The sequence below is a fragment of the Lasioglossum baleicum genome, chromosome 11 (assembly GCF_051020765.1).
Source record: "Lasioglossum baleicum chromosome 11, iyLasBale1, whole genome shotgun sequence".
Lineage (NCBI taxonomy): Eukaryota > Metazoa > Arthropoda > Insecta > Hymenoptera > Halictidae > Lasioglossum > Lasioglossum baleicum.
In genome coordinates, this window is record NC_134939.1 from 12,691,255 (window position 1) to 12,711,933 (window position 20,679).

General features: G+C 42.0%; 1 protein-coding gene across 18 annotated transcripts in view; it reads left to right on the forward strand.

The window, feature by feature from the left end:
* LOC143213706 (uncharacterized) overlaps positions 1 to 20,679 on the forward strand; it is a 235,578-nt gene that overhangs the window by 97,718 nt on the left and 117,181 nt on the right. The window lies entirely within an intron of this gene.

Below are 20,679 nucleotides of genomic sequence, written 5' to 3' on the forward strand. Positions count from 1 at the left end.
CGCTTCGGCGTCGCAACGAAACACAACCTTACTTCCGCAGTCAACATCTCCGTAATACCAGCGGCGACAGATTTACCATGCCGACAAGCCAAATATTTGCCCGTTTAGCAGACCCAACAGGGTCGTTCGCCGTGAAAACGAATCTAGTCGGCGCGGTGTATAGCGACTAGCCGAGCGTCAACAGCCCTCATCCATCTCTCGCGAGAGACCGTCTCGATCCGCCCTTGAACCTGAACTCGCTCGCATCCACTGAAATAACACCGTTCGCGGAAAAGATCCGAACGTCTTCTCCATACATACACTGATTCAGAGAAAGCTCTCGACCTGAAGATGTTTACGAAACGCGGCTGGATAAGCTAGACGGGTCCGAACACTCCGAGCGAAAGGGATGAAAAAGCTGGAGAATAAGCTGAACAGAGAGACGAAGAAGTTACGGAAGAATATGACCTACTCGTCTCTAGACTTCGGATCTTTATGCAAATCTTTATCATTTTATGAAAACCAAGATGTCGAATTGAATTTATCAACTAGAGAATTCCTTGTGGTAAAAAAGGAGTAAAAACGTCCGCTCGTCGCCAGATTTTATGCATTTACAGGAAGAACAAGTCGGTCCATTTTAAAACACAGTCGAGCTATTAAAAGAATTTTGAAAAGAAGAATGTATTGAATTATATTAGAGAACATAATATATCGGATGATTGCATAAGTTGCATTCTTTTCTAATTGTAGAAAAGAACGGTGACTATATAATTGATTAATAAAGTTGTCTTATTTAAAACTTCACCATTGAATCTTATTTTCAAATCGGGCACGAACTTATGCAATCATCTAATGGTATTAGAGAATGTCAATACGTTTGTTTTTCAACTTACAAAGATGACCGAAGAAATTCAGAAGCTCTATATGCAATTCTGAAAGTATCCTACGAAGTAGGAAATATTTCGCGAGATCGGTTCAAGGATTGCGTGGCCCGTTAATTATTTCGACCAGTGCGAATAACATTCCGCGTTCCCGTTTACGCGAGTCGGAGCGACAGAATCCTTGGGAAGCGGCGCGGCGCGGCGCGGCGTCGGAACGGGACCAGAAGATGAAAGAGATAAAGCGAGGGAGCATCGGCTTAAACGCGCAATGCATACTTACTTTACCGAAGAGGAGAATCGTGTCCCTCTCGCTCGCTCGCTTTGCTCTTTCTCTCTCCTCTGCTGGCCCCCATTTGACAGCCAAATCGAGCAGCACGAGACCCGGCAGCACGTGCTCACCGCGCCGCATTACGAACCGTCCCAGGAATGCGGTCTGCAAACATACAGGTTAAGGGACTGCCGAGAGCTGTGGCGAGCTCGTAAATCACTCAACGATCGTGTAATCGCCGGGTACCGGCCCGCGTATACCCGCTAAACACCCGAGTGCCGGATGTATGCCGAGCGAGAGACAGAGAGAGAGAGAGGAATAAAGTGGAAGAAAGAGAGAGAAAGGGGGGTTTTACTACGCAAGAAACGATTCGGACCCGTTGAGGAAGGTAATGGACTGGCGTCACCGTGACTTATTTATTCGCGACCGTGAAACGATACCGATTACCCGCGCCAGGGAACGATACCCTCGTGATCGCGGCACAAGCGCGACGCGACGCTTTTATCGACCCCTTAAAACGCTTTATTGCTCGTAATGCCGCGGACGTGGAACACATTCTTTCCACACCGAACTCCGTTAATTGTGCACAACGAATAATTGATCGTTCTCCGTCCTTATCGGAACGACGCGATTACTACCCTTCCGACAGAAGATGTGCCCGTAAATCGCAAATATGGCTGTCGGAAGAATCACCTGTTTAGACTGTGGTACGTCATCGGCTATTGCTTGATTTTCAATATCTATGTCATTGCCACTATCACTATTTGTATCACTACTAAGGTCGGATTCATTTTCGATTTCATATTCTGACTTTTCTGCTAAGAGTGAACTGATCGTTGCAGCGAAAACATTTCGGTCCCGAGCATCAACGTCTACATATCTGTGGTTGTCAGGTTCAAAAAGGACCCCGCACTAAACCACGTGAAATGGGTCCTCGGCGAAAATGGCTGAATTTGAACTATGTTGTACCTTTAGGGTCACTGAACAAATGTATGTAAAACATGGACAGTTTCGTTGTTTCAACCCTTCAAAAACCTGAGGTCAGACGAGCAAAGATATCACTTTCTGATCAATGCGGTTACCATTATAAGGGAACAATATGAATTTTTTTTTATAATGGTAACCACATTGATCCGTAAGTGATATCTTTGCTTATAACATACATTTGTTCAGTGACCCAAAAGGTACAACATATTTCAAATTCAGCCATTTTGACCTATCAGCCACAGACCTATGCGAGACACGATTGCTTTCATATGTCTTTATGTTTATAAATAAATAAAGATTTATCGATGAAAATCAAAAAATGATTTAGTAAGATATGCAATACATAATAATGTATTGCAGCATCCTTGAAAATACCTTCGATCGAGCAAAAATTTGCCCATGCGTGATGTAAAACATAGAACTATGAACCACATATACGAAAGTCAAAACAGCGGAAGCGGGTGGTCGACGTGCAGTCGCGGTGCGGTCTAGTGTGCGCCTACCCTAAATGTCGTTTGTCTCGAGGCACGCACAAGATCATGTTCTGTCTCATCGACGCGATTGTGTGGACTGTAATACATAGTAGGCTTTTGTCTATATGTATAATTCTACACAATCAAATTTTGCAAGAACTAGCAGCTTATATCTCAATAACTATTTATTTGCGACATGTGGTTCCTTTCAAACTTTTTCTCTTCTGAATGAGTGGAAGCTGTTGACGTAAAACAGCAAATTTACCAACAATTTCCTTTGTTATAAACAATTTTGCGGCAAGTTTCTCTCACAAATGTCCACCGAACGAGGTGTGGATTCACCCCTAGGACGGATGACCATTACTTTTTATACACCGTGTACGTCCTTCGGGTCGGAAGGGTTGGTAATCCAAAGTTCCACGTTCCAATAAATAAATGCTCGCGCTTTTCAATAAAACATAAACGATTTACGAAGTTTCCGGAATAGCCGGTGTGGCTCAGAAGCATCACTATAAATTCCCGCACGGTTCGCTTGAACCAAAGCTGAAGGGAGTCAGCGTATTTCGTTCCAGGCGATCGGTCACGTTCTACGTTTGGTATCCATTGGTAGTTGGATCGCTGCTCGGACGATTTTTCTATGGAATCTAGCACACGGAGAGTCCACGTGGTGGTTTGCCGTTCGGTTCCGCGTTTGGCGCGCGCATAATCGATGAACGTACTCGTATTTCGGCGGTCCGATATCAATCGCGACCTTGCGGTTCGTCGTTTATATACACTGCCTTACACACCGGGCCGTTGGTCCTCCCTCTTTCTCCGTTTTCCCTCGCCCACCCCCCTCACTCTCCCTTTCTGTCGTGCAACAAGTGTGACGGCTCTCTCGTACCGGTGGGTAGGCGAATGAACCAACAAAAAAAAAAAAAGGAACGTGGTTAGAGGGTTGAACGGATGGCGGACAGAGAAGGATGGCGCATCAGCTGCGCGGAGAGAGAAGGACAGAGCGATCGACCGGGGGAAAGACGGAAAATGGGTCGACTTTTGTGTACCGACGAGCTTTGCGAATACGTCAACGCCAGGACACACCTGCAGTTCGACGGTTCAACCCCCTATAACCACCCCCGCAACGGTAAATGTCCTCTGTGCACGTGTGTGTCGGTCGGTGAACGTACGCGCGTGTCCTTGAGAGCAATTGTAAGCGCGCGCGCGCACGCGTCCTTTTTGCTGCACTGGGTGTTGGCGAAAAAGCTTTTTCGGAGGAAGAGAGGATTATTAACCCCCTTCGAGTGGGGAGGGAAGTTTTCAAGTTTTTGCGAATCGTTCGCTACGCTTCATGCTGCAGTTCAAGGGCGAGGAAGTTTTTTTTGCGAATCCTCTGGAGGGATGATTGTTAACCTTCTAAGTTGAGAAAGTTTCTATAGAAAAATATACAATAAGTATTTATAACATATCTGTAGTATTTCATTTTTTATCTAAATTGTCCGAGTAAGATTCTGTTCGAAACCACCTTCTCAAAATTTGTTTGCAAAAATGGAAAACTGTTAGCGTCCATTAGAGGGAGGCTGAGTAACTGCCTAAAATCTTGTTTAGTCCGAAACTTCGTTTTTCAATAATGTTATAATGAAATTCCAGATGAAATTTCAGCTGCGATAGCTTTTAGGGTTTCGCTATTGTAAAATAACCGAGCTTTTGGAGACTCTAACGAATTTGTTTGCGACCATAACAATTGAATCTTCACACTGTTTTTCGCGAAGAAATTACATTAAAATGAATTTCTGAAGAAAAATGAATATTTCACTTTTACTAGAAGAAATGTCTGGTTGTCAAAAGAAGAGAGTTCTCTCATTCTAGAACATAAAATAATCTATAAAATTGATTGTCATTGCACAAGATAATTGTGGTCGGATTTGGGAAACTTTTTGCCCACTCTGTATGTGAACGACGAGGTATCTATGTCGAGTATACGGATCGGAGCATATAAAACACACACCTCGGTGTACATCGATGGAAATATGTAAAACTCGATTGATAGACGGTCGATAGATGAACAAGGACGACCTGCGTCACGAATTTCGAACGCGTGTGCAGCGGTCTGGCCGGACGAGTGGTTTGTGATATCGAAGAATGTCGTGCCCGGACTTTCGATCTCTTCCCGGACCGTTTTTCGATGAATTCTTTCACGTTGATTGATTGACTCGGATGATGGAACGTAATAACCGAAACTGGAAGCTTTGTCGAGGGAGAGCGTACCTAGTGGTTTCGCGCACGAATCTTTCGATTGCCGAACGTTTATTCTATTATTAAACCGAACTATTACAACTGGGGAATTTCGATTGACATTCTTCGACATAGAAACCATCCATAGAAACAGATCTCTATGAATTTTTCCAGGAATAATATCTCTCAATTGCTTCGAATTTAAACGCTTGCAACATCCTCAAACAAAGATGCACTGAACGCTACTAATTCATCACAAATTGCGCTTTACAATTCAAATTAATGAATCATATTTTGCAATACAATAAGGCTGACATCTTTGAACTTTTTCAAAATGGACACTGTTAAACTCAATCGTTTCAACAATCGATTTTTACACGCACTCTTCCCCTCTCTGTTAAAAAACGTTTAAAAAGCTCCTTTGAAAAATATCGTACCTTCCGATACGGAGTTTTTGATTTTGCACAATTATTGTCGATATTATTCAGCATTCCACAGCCAGCGAATTGCCTGAAAATTTACGGCAGCGAGTATCGGATGCACAGGATCGATCATGCGTGTATTATTGCAATTTATTTGCTACGTATCAATTAGTACAATACATGCACTTTGCTCCACCTGACTTTTCCTGTCACGGAACGAATCAGTTACTCGAATATTTTCAACAAACTAGTAATAGATTTGACGCTGGAACAATTGCACCGTTTAGAGAAACGCATTTATTGAGATTCCAACTGAATCGATCTATACAGATATTTTTTCAGAGGAATAAATTCAGAAAATAGTTCAACAAATTCCTAATAAGTAGATCTAATGTGTGTTTTCGTGCAAGAACGCGGCGGTATCGCGTCATTACCGATCATTACAAGCCACACTCGACTGCGATCGTAAATTACACGTGAAATGGCATATTACTTTCGTTTCCGAGAACACGCAGTCCAGTTTACCGGTCAGAAATCGAGGATCCCGGTGTGGCGGAAAGCGAGCCATCCGACAGCTTAATTACACCTGGCCGCCACAGGTGTGCAGATAAAATCGTTCGAGCAAGAGATCTCTGGCATTGTTCACCTGCATTTAAAGTGTCTCGTGACCGATTAATAATCTTCTCAGCAACCTCCCACCCCATCCCCTCCCATGGGTTCAGTCATCCCTACCTTCGACGAAACGTTCTGCGCGCGCCTCGATGTGTAAAACGCTCGATTATATAGTTTTCCATCGCGTAATAAATAAATATAAATATTTGACGACGCCTCGGTGCTGTAGACTTTACACGATAAATCACGTCGCTCGTTATCGACTCCGGAACACGGACATTCTTTGCCTTCCTGTCTCGTTCTCTCCTTCTTTTTTCATTCTCTGTTATTTATTTAAGCTCGGTTGAATAAACCGTATTTTTTGCGACAGTTTCCAATTCATTGATAATACGGGACACAAGGTGTACGGTACGCTGCACGATTTCGACGGAATACGTAAGGAGATCGCTGACCGATTAGATTATCACGAGATGTTCACTGTTGCGAAATCGTTAATCCAGCTAGAAAAAGACAATTTTGCGGAAAAATCCCCAGTGTGCGAATACCATGATTGAAATTAGTAATTCGTCGCGTAAAATGAGATCTCTTGCAGAAAGATCCTGAACCCGTCGACATCAGACGAAGATTCCTCGGCAACAGTTAGCGCTGCTATCAACAGGGACAATCCACTTTCGCGAGAACGCATCGCATCCGCCGATAATGATGTAACAAAGCTCCGCTCTGGAAGTGTAATAGCCCGCTGCGAAAAAAAGCGACTGGTTCGTTTCGCGGGCACCGAAAGGTAATAAAGGAGAGCAGGCGAAACAAAGAGGTTAAAAAAGAGAGGGAGAGAGACAGAGAGAGAGAGAGAGAGAGAGTTCGGGTGGGACAGAGAGGAAGCAGATAGAAGAGGAAAAGAGAGTAGAGAGAGAGAAGAGCGCCGGTGCGATGCAACGGTGAATAAAATCGGCGATCTCGTTCACGATGCCCGTGAAAAATGAGGCATAACCGTGTAAAATGAACGTGTAATGACTTAATTATGTCCTGCCGTGGATCGCGAGGTGTTAAGCACACCGAGACGACAAGGGGGCGTGTTAAATGGGGGGTGAAGGTAGGTGGTAACGCGACGGTGGGTGGTGTGGGTGAAAAGAAGGAAAGAGAGAGAGAGAGAGAGAGAGAGAAATGGTAGCGAGTAACAGGGGGAAGGTCGGCGGAGCCATTCTGAATGGTTTTAATGGGATTTATGAATGGATAACGAAGCTTGGCCGGCTTTTTCGCCTGGCGCGCGTGTAAAACGCCGCACACCGGCCTCGAAACACACGCGTGCACCACCGTGGAAACACGCATACACACCCGAGGATAGCCAAGAACCAGGCAAACATTATTATACCCGGCCCCGTGAATTATAGCTCGGCTCGTTCAGCGTTTCAATTTCAAGCCGGCTCTCTCGGTCCTGCAGCAGCCTCGCATCAATTAAAGGGGAAGAAGCCCCACGGTTTACCGGCCACTGTGTTCGTGATCTCTCCCTCTTTCTCTCTCTCTCTCGTTTTCTCTTTGTATCTTCTATGTCCCTTCTTCTTACACATCGTCACCGAAAACCGTTCCGAACACGCTTTCCTCCAGCCGCCAAGTTTCCGCGCCTTAATGCGCGGCGATTTTAAGCGATTTACGTTCTGTTTACATAAACGACCGTAATTACCCGCAATTTGTCACGAAAACCCGCTGTATCAGTTTCACGTTGCGCCCATATTTCGTACAGCCCGTGTGAACACGTGTGCAAACCCCCAACCCCTTCGCACACCTTTGTATAATTAGCCGCGACTGCTCCGGAATTTTCTCGATTGAATTTCTTTGCTTCGAGGACGTTGATCCTAGACGGATGGAAAGATTCAGGTTGATTGGTGTAGCTGGCTTCGGTATTTTTGTACCAGTTTTTATTTTAAAAAATCGAATTTTCTGGATCCCCTTCGTATTCTATTTCCGCGTTGCATACGCTAGAACGTCTTATATTGAATCTCTCAGAACCGTCACAGTAACGTCACAGTTAGCCAGGCGGGGTCGGACAAGAATCTACTTCATCTTTCAATAATTCTCTCAATTTTAGAATGGTATTTATAAGAAAGTTTTTACGGGTCAATAACATTTTATAGCTGAATTGCAACGATTTGGAGAGGAAAGAAATTTATTATTCACTTATAGAAATGACAAGATTGATTTTATTTAGACTTTGTGCGGCTCCTATTATAATACGTGCTCTGCTAAAGATATCCACAGAATCGATTCTTATAAAATCGTTTTTATTATTTCAATAATTGTAAAATAATGAATCTGGAACCGGTCATTTTGACCGGTGGTGGTAGGTTTAGTCTTAATATGATTGATAGGTTGAAACTAACGTAATAGTATTATTAATAGTGTTGCCAGAAATGTTTTATCCAAATATAGAAGAAGTAATGAAAACTGCAATTATATATAAATGAGATAGGCTCTCGATAGGAGATATGAGATAGGAGTTCAAGTAAAAGAGGTACACAGCACATTGTAAACGTTTTTATTCAAACAAAGATTTTTGAACATTCCTATAGGTAGGTAAAGATCAAGTTCACATATAGAAGACTCATATCAACTATAGAAGATCTGGCAAAGATTAACTTCTTCTAATGTGTTCATAAATGCATAAAGTCCGCCGTCTAATGGTAAGTTACCTCAAGAATGGTAAAAGGAAATAATGGGAATTATTGAAGAAATCTTCAAGCCAATAAGTGTCTATTATAAAAGATAGATGCCTTGAATCTCTAGTAACAGTGGGTCGGCAGTATTTACGGGAAATGCGTCCCAAAAGGTGTTAAATGACGTTGATGGGCGGAGACAGGTTCGAGTCATTGTCTAGCTAGTCCATTCTTCGTGCTGATTGCCCGGTTAGTTCCCGACCAGTTACTCCGGGACCGAACCATTCCTAGATAAGTACTTCGAACGTCGTGTCCCACGATCGAGGATGGAGGAGGTCTTCATCGTCGGTGGAGAGGACAGACCGTTTAATCTGGCATCTTGCAACACGGGTGGCACGCCTAAGCCGTCAGCAAGAAGCGTGTTCGCGTGCCAACAAGGCGAGCAAATCGCCGCAAAAAGGGCGTAACCTTATAGACTCCGAGTGCTGTCCAGTTCGGGAATGCGAGGTTTACGAGCTGGAAGATGTCCCTTATACAGGCAGCCTTCACCTGACTCTGTCGCCTGGAACGTTCCCGCAGCAGTTAGAGCTTCATCAAGATCACTTTTACCAGAACGGAATATTTTTCTGTCGATTCATTGATTCCACTGAAACGGGTTATTCAGATAGAAACTCATAGCAGAGGACGAATCAAGATAGAAACAAATCAAATTACTTTAGATTTAGTAAACTATCAAAGAAATTTACTTTGTTCATTTATTTTTACACTTTAAAAGTTGTATCTGTTCAATTAAATACTCTGTTTTATTTTTGTATGAGACATCTTGACCAAATTTTAAGTTAAAAAGAATATTAGAACGTCCATCGTGCAGGGTGTCCAGAATATCTTTATCGGGGTTCCAAGATTGATGTGTAGGAATTATATTTGCGAGAAGGTATGATTTGTTAAATCATTGGTTATGCGAGACGATGATTCAGGTTGGTCTATTTAGAGTTAAGTATCTCCGCCAACCGTCAATCAGAATGATACAATTGTTTCTCCTCGTCCTACCGTTAGGTGTACTATTAATCCGGTTTGAGATCGATCGATCCGGATCGAGATAGCAGGGAGGGACGGCGCGTGCCGCGGTAAATATGGTAAATGACTCAATCGCTACCGCTGCTCGCAGTCTTTCCTGTGTTTTTTTTCCTAACAAATTACCGGAATGTTCAAAAACGAAATTTTCCAGAAACAGATCAAATATTCCCGTGATCAATGATGCTCATTTTACACAAATTCTGCAAGTTCGAAAAAATAAGATCCCGAAGAACATAATAAAACATAGATACGATATACAACTGAAAAATAAACACAAACAGTTTAGTCTCTGAAACAGGCGCCGTTCGATTATCTTGTATCAATAATTGCAAACTGCTCGTTCAATATTTACACAACACACATGTATCATACAACGTCAGAAAAATGTATTCAGAATGATTTAGCGATCCAAGGATTTCCATTTTCAAGCAGTTTCGATTCTTTAACGATGTGTCATTAGCATACCATCGATGCCAGTTACGGAGTTTAATAGGAAGTTACTCAATCATTCAAATGACTCCGACGATCGTAGACATTACACGCGTGCCTGGTGTCTCTCGTGGGCAACAACACACAGCTTCGGCTAAAGAAAAAGTAAAATCGTGACGAACTCTCTCACGTGAATCGATCAACATATTTATCGAGGCACGTGCAACCAACTCTCCGCCGTATCGATCAATCGTATCGGATTAATGACACGGTTGTCTGCGGAATACCTGATGATAGCCGCCGCCGCCGCCGCGCCGCGTTGTTACTGAATGACTGTCTCGGAAATCTCGTGACCACGGAATCGTATTGCCGGAAACATTTTCATCGATCGTTTCATTGAGATTCCCGACGTGTTTGCCATTTTAAATTGGTTTACTAGTACTGCTACTCGATCTCTTTCCCAGGGCCGTAATTAGATCGCCCGTATCTCGCGCACAACGCGTTGCTTTTATCTCTCATTTTATTCATACACAGCGGCTCTTTCCGCGAAATAGAAATTTTCTACATCAATTGACATCTGTCAAGTTTGGTTTCTGTAAAAGAGTTTTTAACAAAATATGTTGTCCTTTTTTGATGAATGAAAATAATTATTATCTTTTTCTGTATTAGAGATTAACCATAACAATAATATTTGTAATTGATTTGTGTTATTATCTTCATTCATCAAGAAAGGACAACATACCTCGCTAAAAACTCTTACAGAAAACAAACAATTTGTTGCACGACACCTTTATCCATCCACCCCTTCAATTGTGAAAAACAGAGATTCGATAAAAATTCATTCCTTCGTTCCTCAAATTCTTCCTGTAAAAAATTCGAAAATATACGGATTTCGTATTGAAGTTTGATAGCGACCATTCTATAGTTCTAATTTCGATCGTTTCGCTCGGTGACCGCGCGCATCTCGATCGTTTCCAGCAAACTGAATGGGGATCGCGGATCTACGGGCGCCTCGGCGTTCATTGATCGCTGGAGCAGATCGATCGAGTCACGTGTCGATAGTCACGTGCGGGGACGAACGTGATCGACGCGTTCCCGATGGAATTGCCAGCGCGCGCGCGACTTTTAGTTTCGTTTTGCAACAGCGAGCCCGTCCGCGAATCGATCGTGCTTTCTCTCTTCTCTGCGTCTCTCTTCTCTCTGACATTATCCGCGGTAGAACGAAAAAAAAGAAGGCAGTCCGACTACGACATTATACGTATCTCGGAGCGGTGTAAAAAGCTCGCGGAACGTGTCGGCTTGATGGTTGTTTATTTAATCGTTCCTTGCCACCGCGGAAGGTTGGAGAAGACGAGCGTCCTCCTCTCCACGGGATCACGGTGCGCGCCTCACCTGTTGCCGGCTGTTGCACTTCTCCATGCCACCGATTACGTAACGATTATTACGACAATCGACGGCCGTTTTATCGAGGTCGCCGGTGAATGAAATCGATTCGACTAGATGGGAACACGTTAACGCGCCGCCGATGACTAGTTGCTCCGTGACACGATTGTTCTTGGTCGCTGCGACGCCTTTGCCCCTTTATGCGATCGTTCATCCGCTGTTTACAATTCTGTTCTATGTTGTTCCGTGACGTCGCGATTTTTTTTCTTTAGCGACGCGAGACTGCCTATAAATCCACGCTGCTTTGCAGTGTACACGTATGCATGCATGTGGTCTGTCCGGAAAGTATCCGACCTTGTGCACTGTAGCGTGTGGACGTTCATTCCTGGCAAAGTTGGGCATTAATCAATAAAAATTTTAACCAAGATTGATTGATTAATGTGTACGATTGAAAAAGGTAATCGTGGAAGAATTAACGATTGATTCAATTGATTGATCAAGTTAATCGTCAATCGTTGATTAAAAAAAGAAATCATCGAAAAATCGGAGACTGATTTAATCAATTGTTGAAGTTAATCGCCACACGGTCTATCCATAAATTGTAATAACGAGGGAGAGGGAGAATTGACAGAAATGTATCTCAACAAAAACTCAGTTTACATTTTTTTTTTCAGTATGCATACAGTTTTGATTCCGTATTTCATTTCGAAATTTCAGCAGTTAATGGGGAGCAGTTAATTATGAGCAGCAGTTAATGAGGAACGAAGATATATAAGCAAAGTTCGGATACTTTCCGGACAGTCCACGTATGTACTTACGTACCTAGTTTTTGGTTGCTCAAATTCACTTTAAGGGGGTGAACCCTTGAAAATTTTCGATTGTTTTTTCTAATTATGAAAGCAATAAACGTTTTATCCGATGCTGGTCTCCGTTAAAAATTGATTGAAATTTAACATATCGATAAAAAATTATCAGCAACGAGAAGAACCGATTCTCGAGCTCGTCGAGCGTCGCGACGTGAATTATAAAAACGTCCGGGGCCCGTTGTCCGCGACGCGATATCAGCTCGTCAGCATCGAGCGCGAACGCACAGGGAACACGAAGACAACGAATTTGTTTCGAATACGATTTATCAAACCGTTCCAATATATCGGCGGCGGCTGCAGACGCGTACAAGTGGGTGAATCAATCAAGTGTGACGCAAGCAGACGATCTTTCGCGCGTGCTGCCTAAAACGTGCGGCGAGCAGAAAGCGGAAGAGAGGCAGAGAGAGAGAGAGAGAGAGAGAGCGAGAAAGAGAAAAAAAGCAAAAGGGAAAACACCGCACGTATACCGAAAAACACTCACCGCGTCTCCAGTTGTTTCACGTTGATTGATCGAGAGATCGGCTCGCGCGCTCTCTCGGTCCCTGGTGATGAGAGATTGGTCGGCGGGGGTGGAAAAATCGGCGCGTGGCGGCGTTAGATATGGTAAACGAGTGACAGCCGCCACGAGGTCCAGTTTACTCGGCTTCCACTTTTTTTTTTTATTTCCGGTAACACCCACGTCGAGCATTAGGGACGCGAACGACCGCGTGGCAAATGCGAAATTATGGCGAATGAAACTGCCAGGCGATATACGGCGTTCCCGAGTTGTGAATCTTGCCTCAACGGGGTTACACCGGGGACCCTCTGGAGTAATCCCGTTGATCAGATCATGCCGCGTTTTGACGGCTCTGACTAGTATTTTTTAAGAAATTGGTGAAACTACTTTTGTGTTACTTATTTGAAATAAAGGAGGTTAAATCTACAAACATTTTGCGGAATTATAATGTTTGAAGAATTATAATGTTTGAATACTAAAAATGGATTTTTACAACTTTTGTTAGCTGGCCCAATAACGAAAATTCAAAAAACGTGTTTTGTCAACTGATATAAATTATACACACTCTGAAAATTTCATTGAAATTGGTTAATTGGTTTACGAATTATAAACGATCGAAAGTGGTAAAAAGGCCGAAAATCTTGAAAAATTGCAATTTTTACTATTGTTTTTGACAATTCCGTCCAAATACATTTTGTCAACATATTTTTTACACATCATTCACTAAACTAAGTCTTCTAGCCTTACGGAGAAATTGAAGTCGTTTGGTCCATTCATAAAAAAGCTGTTCTGATTTAAAGTGTGTGTAATCAGTTATGCACCTTACTGTAACTAGACTGCGGATTTTGTGCATTTATGACAAAAATAAGTAAGCACAATTTAAAGCAGTGGACATATTCAAAAGATTTAAAGACATCACAGCGTATTGGCATCAGCTTAATCAGATAATTAAAAGAAGAAAGAAATTTTTATTTTCTTGCAATCGATGCAAACATTTTTTTATTTTGCATAAAGATCCGCGGTCTAAACATAACGCATCGTTCAAGGATATAACAAGTTCGCTGAATTGTTAAATTATTTACGCGGAAGTGTTTTGCAGCAGTCTCTTTTCGGAACCTGACGATTCGGAGGGAACTGCATCGTCTCCTCGGTAAGAGGGGATCGGAATTGCACGCAGGATCGCGGGGAAGCTAGACACGTGGCCGATTGTGCACCTTAGTCAATGAACGGCCAGGAACACAACGGCCGAAGTGAATGAACCGAATCGTGCCTAAAGTATATGCACGTTATCCGACAATACGAGCACCTCGACGTGCGCCGCTCAGCGATTCCGCTCGGAACGAGGACAGACGAGAATGGTCTCTCTCCTCTCTCTGTTTCTCTTCCGATTGCCATTCCCTTTTATCGGCCCGGGAAATCTGGACAAATTGAACGCGGTAGGAGGGAGCCAGATAACCCGATGACGCTCGAATTGTGAGTTACGACAGCGAAGAAAGGCGTGCACACCGAGGATTGCGTGGTCGCGGTAAATTGAACTGGTTTAAGAGCGGACACACGCTTTTACGATGGTTTCGTCGCTAAATTAAAAGTTCACTTTCGCGTCACCAACGACACAATACTCGCGGATAACTATCGACTGTTCTTTCCGACAAGTTCCACGTCAAACAAACCGGTGAACTCTTGCGAATGTTCGCGAAACGTTGTCATTTCCGAAGAAAAATGTCAAAAGAAACGAGCAACTAATTGTTTTCTCTGTGACATCGAAAAAAGTGCTCACTGGAAGATCAATGAAAACCTTAGAATTGTTACGAGGGCAGTTTTCCGATGATAATCTCTAGTCTGATAAAAAGACAACACTCAAATTCGACGGACTAGTGCACCCTCGCGCGCTAGTCCTCTGTGCAACGAATAACGCATAACTAACAAGGTTTCGTGAACATTTTTACGGAAATTGGCAACGTCCACGTGCGAACAGCAGCCACGACACGAGAATGGTCGGCGTCGAGGGGTGGCGGTGTCAAAAAGCGAGGCTCGTTCGGATCGTAGCACGCGATCCCGAGGAAAACAACTCATGTTATCGGGAAAACCGCAGGCCGGCCTATCCGGCGAAATCTGTTTCCAAAAAATGATTGCAACCCTGACCGCGGACAACGTTCCGTACGTAACGAGAGAACGAACCTACGCAGCCCTTTCCATTCGCGACCGCGCGTTATCGCCTGCGGTCACGTATTCAGATCGTCGACCCTGTCGCCGGTTTCCATCAAAAAGTGACCGAGAACACGGGGAAAGAAACCGAGCGAAAAATCCAGTCTCCGGATTCGCTAGACCAACCAGGATTTTCGGCACAGGGGTACAATCGGGGATACACCTCATTATGCGGACAGCTGTGTCCGCGCTCATATTTATGCGCGTTTGTACACAAACACGTGTCCGACGATGCTGTGTACTACAATCTCGATACCAGCCCTCTGCCTATTGTGCGCTGAATTAACCGCGCCGGCTAGTAAATACGCCATTGAAGGTCGCACAATGGCCGACTTGATGTTTTCGGGCTGCGCGGGGAAATGTTACAGATATAATCCGCGGATTTCATTCTATATGGAAATTTCAAACGCACGCGGCGGCGCTGCGACAGAACCGGGCTGGTTGAAAAATTTATTGGAACGTTTGTTTTACTTTCGTTCCGATGAACGCGTTGCACTTGCACTTTTACCGTGCTGGCACGCAGCCGGTCTTTTCTTCTTGAACGTATACCGCTTCTAATTGTGTGGCTTGTAAATGGACCGCGGATTTTTACGCGAAATACAGTGGCCGAAATTTCTGTAAAGTCACTGTGTTTTGTGCCCGTGCGAAATCAATACGGGCCGGTTTATGTACTTCTTTGGTTTACGTTGTATTTTTGTCCAGAAGAATTTAAAAGTTGTTGCACACGTCTTGTTGTTACTGGGAGCTCCAATTCAGCTCGAAATTGTGCTGCATTTTTCCTTTCCTTAGCTGCAGACCTCATTAATATTGAATGTTGTCTCTTTGACTAGTTTTTATTACTAGCTTTAAGATGATTTTTCCGTAATTTTCACATAAATTGATATAATTATTAATCACAGTATATGACCGATTAGTTTTCTTAGCAATCGCGCGATTAGAGCAGCCCGTATCTTTATAAGCATCGATTGATGCTTTTTCTTCACTTGTTAGTACTTTTCCTCTCGGCATTCTCATACACGCGAATCAAATTATAACAAACAGGATTACTGTGAGTTCTAAAACTAATACTTTTAGAATATTCGCAGTTTTCCGTAGTTCTCTGCTCAGAATACAGAGAAACGCTAAGTGACTTTATAGAAACTTCGCACTTGCGTCCTGCACCATACAGAAAAAAATTAAAACAAACGTAAATAGTAAACAAATAGTAAACAGATACGATAAATCAACAAAAATGGTGATATTTTTAAAATATCTATGAAAAAGAAGATGACTTTATAGAAATTTCAGCCACTGTAGAAGCGCGTTAATGGGCGTCTAAGTAAACAATCGTGAGGCGATGATTCGTCTGTCACCGACCTACGGCAACACGGATCGCGTTACTCGTGTAACTTGTTGAGGGGTGGTGAAGGTGGTGAAATAGGTAGTCGATGGGCTAGCAACGGTGATACAGGTGCGCAGGACACGTGTACTATCGTCGCTCGACAAGATCGTCGGATTCTTGGCGAGAAAGCGAAACGCGATGACAATACGCCTTGCTGGCCAGATCGAACGAACCGTGCTTTACATCTGCCTCGGTCGGGTTTTATTGGGTTAACCTCGCGTCAACTCCTTCCCTTTCGCTTTTATTGTAATTTCGCTCGGCGGAACTTAAAGCTGACCTGTTTCGAGCGATATCTCTGTCCGACGGACACTTTTTCTTTTGCCGAACTTTAAGCTCGCTCCTCCTCGAACAGAGACCCCGCAAGTTTCGCACTTGATCCTTTTCTAGATCGTATTCACCTTTTTGCTGGATGGGCTGAAAATAAGACGCTGAGATTCATCAATTATACACACTTGCGTAATCCAATGCAAATGCGCAACGTTGTTCCATTGTGTGTTAAATGGAACTCGTTGAGCATCCCATATCATTAATACGGCCTATATGTATTCTGAAAGAAACGAACAATTCCCTTGGTGATTATTATGTAGCAAATTTAAGTTCAAAATTGAGAGATTGAAAAAAAATCAACTTTCTCCTGTTTCTCTGGAACAGTGCGAGGGAAATGACGTGGTTGTTTCGAGTCGTGCAATTGCAGGAGAGAATTCCTGGCGATTGGATAACGGTTTTCTTCGGTGGTGAAGCGTTACGCAAGCTTTTTGAAAAAGCTCGCCAGGAGTTTGCAGTCCATGGAACTCCTTACGTAAGGTCCAGGGAATCACCAGGTTACTTTCTCGCCAAACGTTGCACCGCCATTCACCTGGCACGGTAGACAGAGCATTCGATGCAAGCACACGTTGTATTCACCTCCATATATTCTATACCTCTGATAAATATTAATCGTTCCACTCGCTAATTATTTCTCGGGAGTGACAAATGCTTATTGAAATTCTTGTACGTATTATACAATAACTTACAAATTTGCTAACAGAAGACGAAAGAGATTGGCCAGTAAAGTTAATTTTTATTCGTAACTGTGCATTTTTCAAATGAGTACTACCAGCATATGAAAAACAAGAGTAAGAGGAAAGTGGTTAGTAAAATTAATTTCCCGATGAAATATGAGATAAATTGTGCGGAAAGCATTACTAAAAGATTGACCATGTGTTTTTTCACCGATGGAAGGCGACGGAGAATAATACTTTGGTCCGAATTTTTAAAAATTTCAATTGAAACAATATCATACGACTTTGTGAACTGCAACAAATTGCCTTAATTTACGATAACAGAAATAATTGACGCATCCATAAAAAATACCGGAGATATAATACAATTTAAAGCACAGTTCGTTTTTCTAATTACTTTTCCAACTTTTGACTGACGAAAAAATTGCCGAATGTATTCCGACTATCTTTTTCCTCGTCATATCGGATTTTCGTGTTATTTTCTGCTGCCGGTTTTTCCAACTGAATTTCATTAGAGGTCCGCGTCGTATCCAGCGGATTGTTCAAATGTCGGATACACTGTTTTTCGTTTTAATGGTTGATTGTTCCTTGATTTTTTTTTTTTAATAGCGACATTAAACAGCTCTAACGCGAATATTATGATTTATTAAACATTCTTGAAAGCTCGTGGATGGCTCGCCACTTATTGATTCTTCGGGGTGAAGCTGCTCTTAAAGGTTAATGCATGTTCTCTTACTACCTTATATATATATATATTGGAAGCGATAATAAATATTAAAAAATTCGTTGGAGGAAAATAAAGTTATTTCACTTCAAAACGGGCGGGGAATATTTTTCATTCATTTAATATGAACGGTCCAGTATATTCAGTTTCATTTCGCCATTTAATAATTGCATGTAATCAGAATATCATTTTACGCACGTGTAACAATACTTCACAAAAAAAGGGTTGTGAAAAAGCGAATGATATTGAGGTAAATAAATTTCTCTGTACACGAACATTTCCTGAGAGAAACCAATTCTTTAATTAAATTTAAACTGGATGGGCCCCACTATATAAAATATATATAAAAATAAAAAACCAATATATATACAAAATATATTAAAAATGCAGTAAAAAGAATGGATCCCATGAAAATGGCTGCATTTCACTTCGTGCGGCTTGTCTCGCGATCTCACTTCCGTTTGCACCAACTTCGCGACCCCAACGTTATCCTGATTGGATATAACGGTACGGTTTATCCGTCTGGAGTAATGAGGTAGCGTTACGACGTTGATTCGCGCCTAGTGACGCAGATCTGACGCCCACGCGTCAGAGATTCTGTTTCTCAACGTTCGCTGCTACGCCTTCTGCTGAGAATGCTGAGTAACCTTTGCCGATGATTCGTTTTTCTGTTGGGCTGCCGGCCGCGGCCGGTGCGTGTCCGGCGCAGAGATTCCCTCTCGCATTCGTATAAAAATAATCCTGACTTCATCGCGTTTCGATGGAAACGATACAGTCAGACACGTGTGTGCATAGACTACTTTTTTTTCTGAAACGCTTCTGCTCGATCTTTATTCTCTCGAACTTCCGGTTCAGAGTGTGAGAAAATCATCAACGAGTATAATGAAAAATAACGAAGATATTTTTCCATTCTTTATTCTCAGTTCCACTGCTTTATCATTCCTTTTCCTGTATGCAGATGTCTCTGCAATGAATAGAACAATTTCCGTTCATGTTCCGTACCATGTGCATCCTTTATCTTTTATTATTTCTTTATGATATATTATACATTCTTTTTATCATTTTATCGTTGTTTTCTTTTACTCCTTGTGTCTTCGCGTGCAGTCGTTTTACTAATGAATAGAACAATCTCTGTTCGTGTACTCCGTCATTTATTTTTACCCCTTTATTTATTCTCTCTTTGTGTGGAGATATTTTTGTGATCAATAGAATCATTTCTGATGATCTTGTGTTATGTGCTGCAGCCTTTATCATTTATTTTTACTTTTTCATTGTTCCTTTTTTGGTATGCAGATATTCTTATAATCGATAGAACCGATTTGCGTTGTATCATACACAACGTCATTCATCATTTGTCTTTTTTGTATTCGAACGCCCTTTACAACAGAATATCTTTTTTATAATTGTACCATACGATCTGATTTTTTATAATCAAACATTATGATTTACATGGTTACATGCAAAAATAAAGAAAGGCATTTTTTAAAACTTTTTTATTTGGGCCCTTAATGTGTGTGTGTGAAAATTTAGAATATATGTTTTGTAGATCTATGTTAGTTATACACATGCTGAAAATTTCATCGAAATCGGTTGTCGCAGGAGAAAACGACAGGCATCGAAAGATGAACGATTCTGTGGATTTAATAAAACTACGATTTTCACCATTTTTAACCGATTGTAGCTCGTGTGTATATTAATCGATTTCGATGAAACTAGCATGTGTATAACTAACATAAATCTGCAAAAGATATATTTTAAATTTTCATTAAGGTCCCAAATAAAAAAGTTTCAAAAAATGCCTTTCTCATTTTTGCAATGTAACCTTGTAAATTATAATCTTTTGAATATCTTTCTTGCACATCATTTCGTAGACCAATGTTTCTAATTGATTATAAAAAAATCAGGTCGTTTGGTACAAATATAAAAAAAAGTTATTTCGTTTCAAAGGGCGTTCGAATACTTTCGTTACCCACACAGAGTGTACTTTTAATCTCTACTCTATGTATTTACAAACGTAGAAGTAATATTGTTAGTATTCTACATGGATCATGAACCTTTTCATTTATGACTCTTTATGTGACTCATTCTCTTTGACTCATTATTGTCTGTTGCATGCGCACATTTATTAAAAGTAGAGCAGTGCATGAATTAAAACGAGAGACGGATATCACTATACAGAACGCACTGAAATACAGAATAATTAAAAGATTCATTCAAGAATTTCGAGTGCAAAACTTATATACACATTTTGAAAAGTTGTAGTCGATTTTAACAAGCCATAGAATGTTACACACACCTCTCCGGCCAAATGAGCAAACTAAAAAGTGGAATAAAATTGTATTCCATAAATTATTTGCTTGTTCCCAAAAATCGTATACCGCAAAAACAAGTCGCGGTTGTCGCACAAAGCCGATTTTCCACTCGATCTTCGAAAAGCCGAGATCCAAGATGATTGTTAACGCGAATCTAGTTCACGAAACGCGTTTCTACGTTTCGATAAAAACCTGGAGCGCGAAGGGAATCGCATTGTTCGCGGCGTCAATGGCGCGTCGAACAATTCGATGAAATCGCGAAAAATAGCATTCCAGTGGTGCGGCGGCGTGTGCTCGCTGGCTCGGTCGCTCGCGCGCGCAACC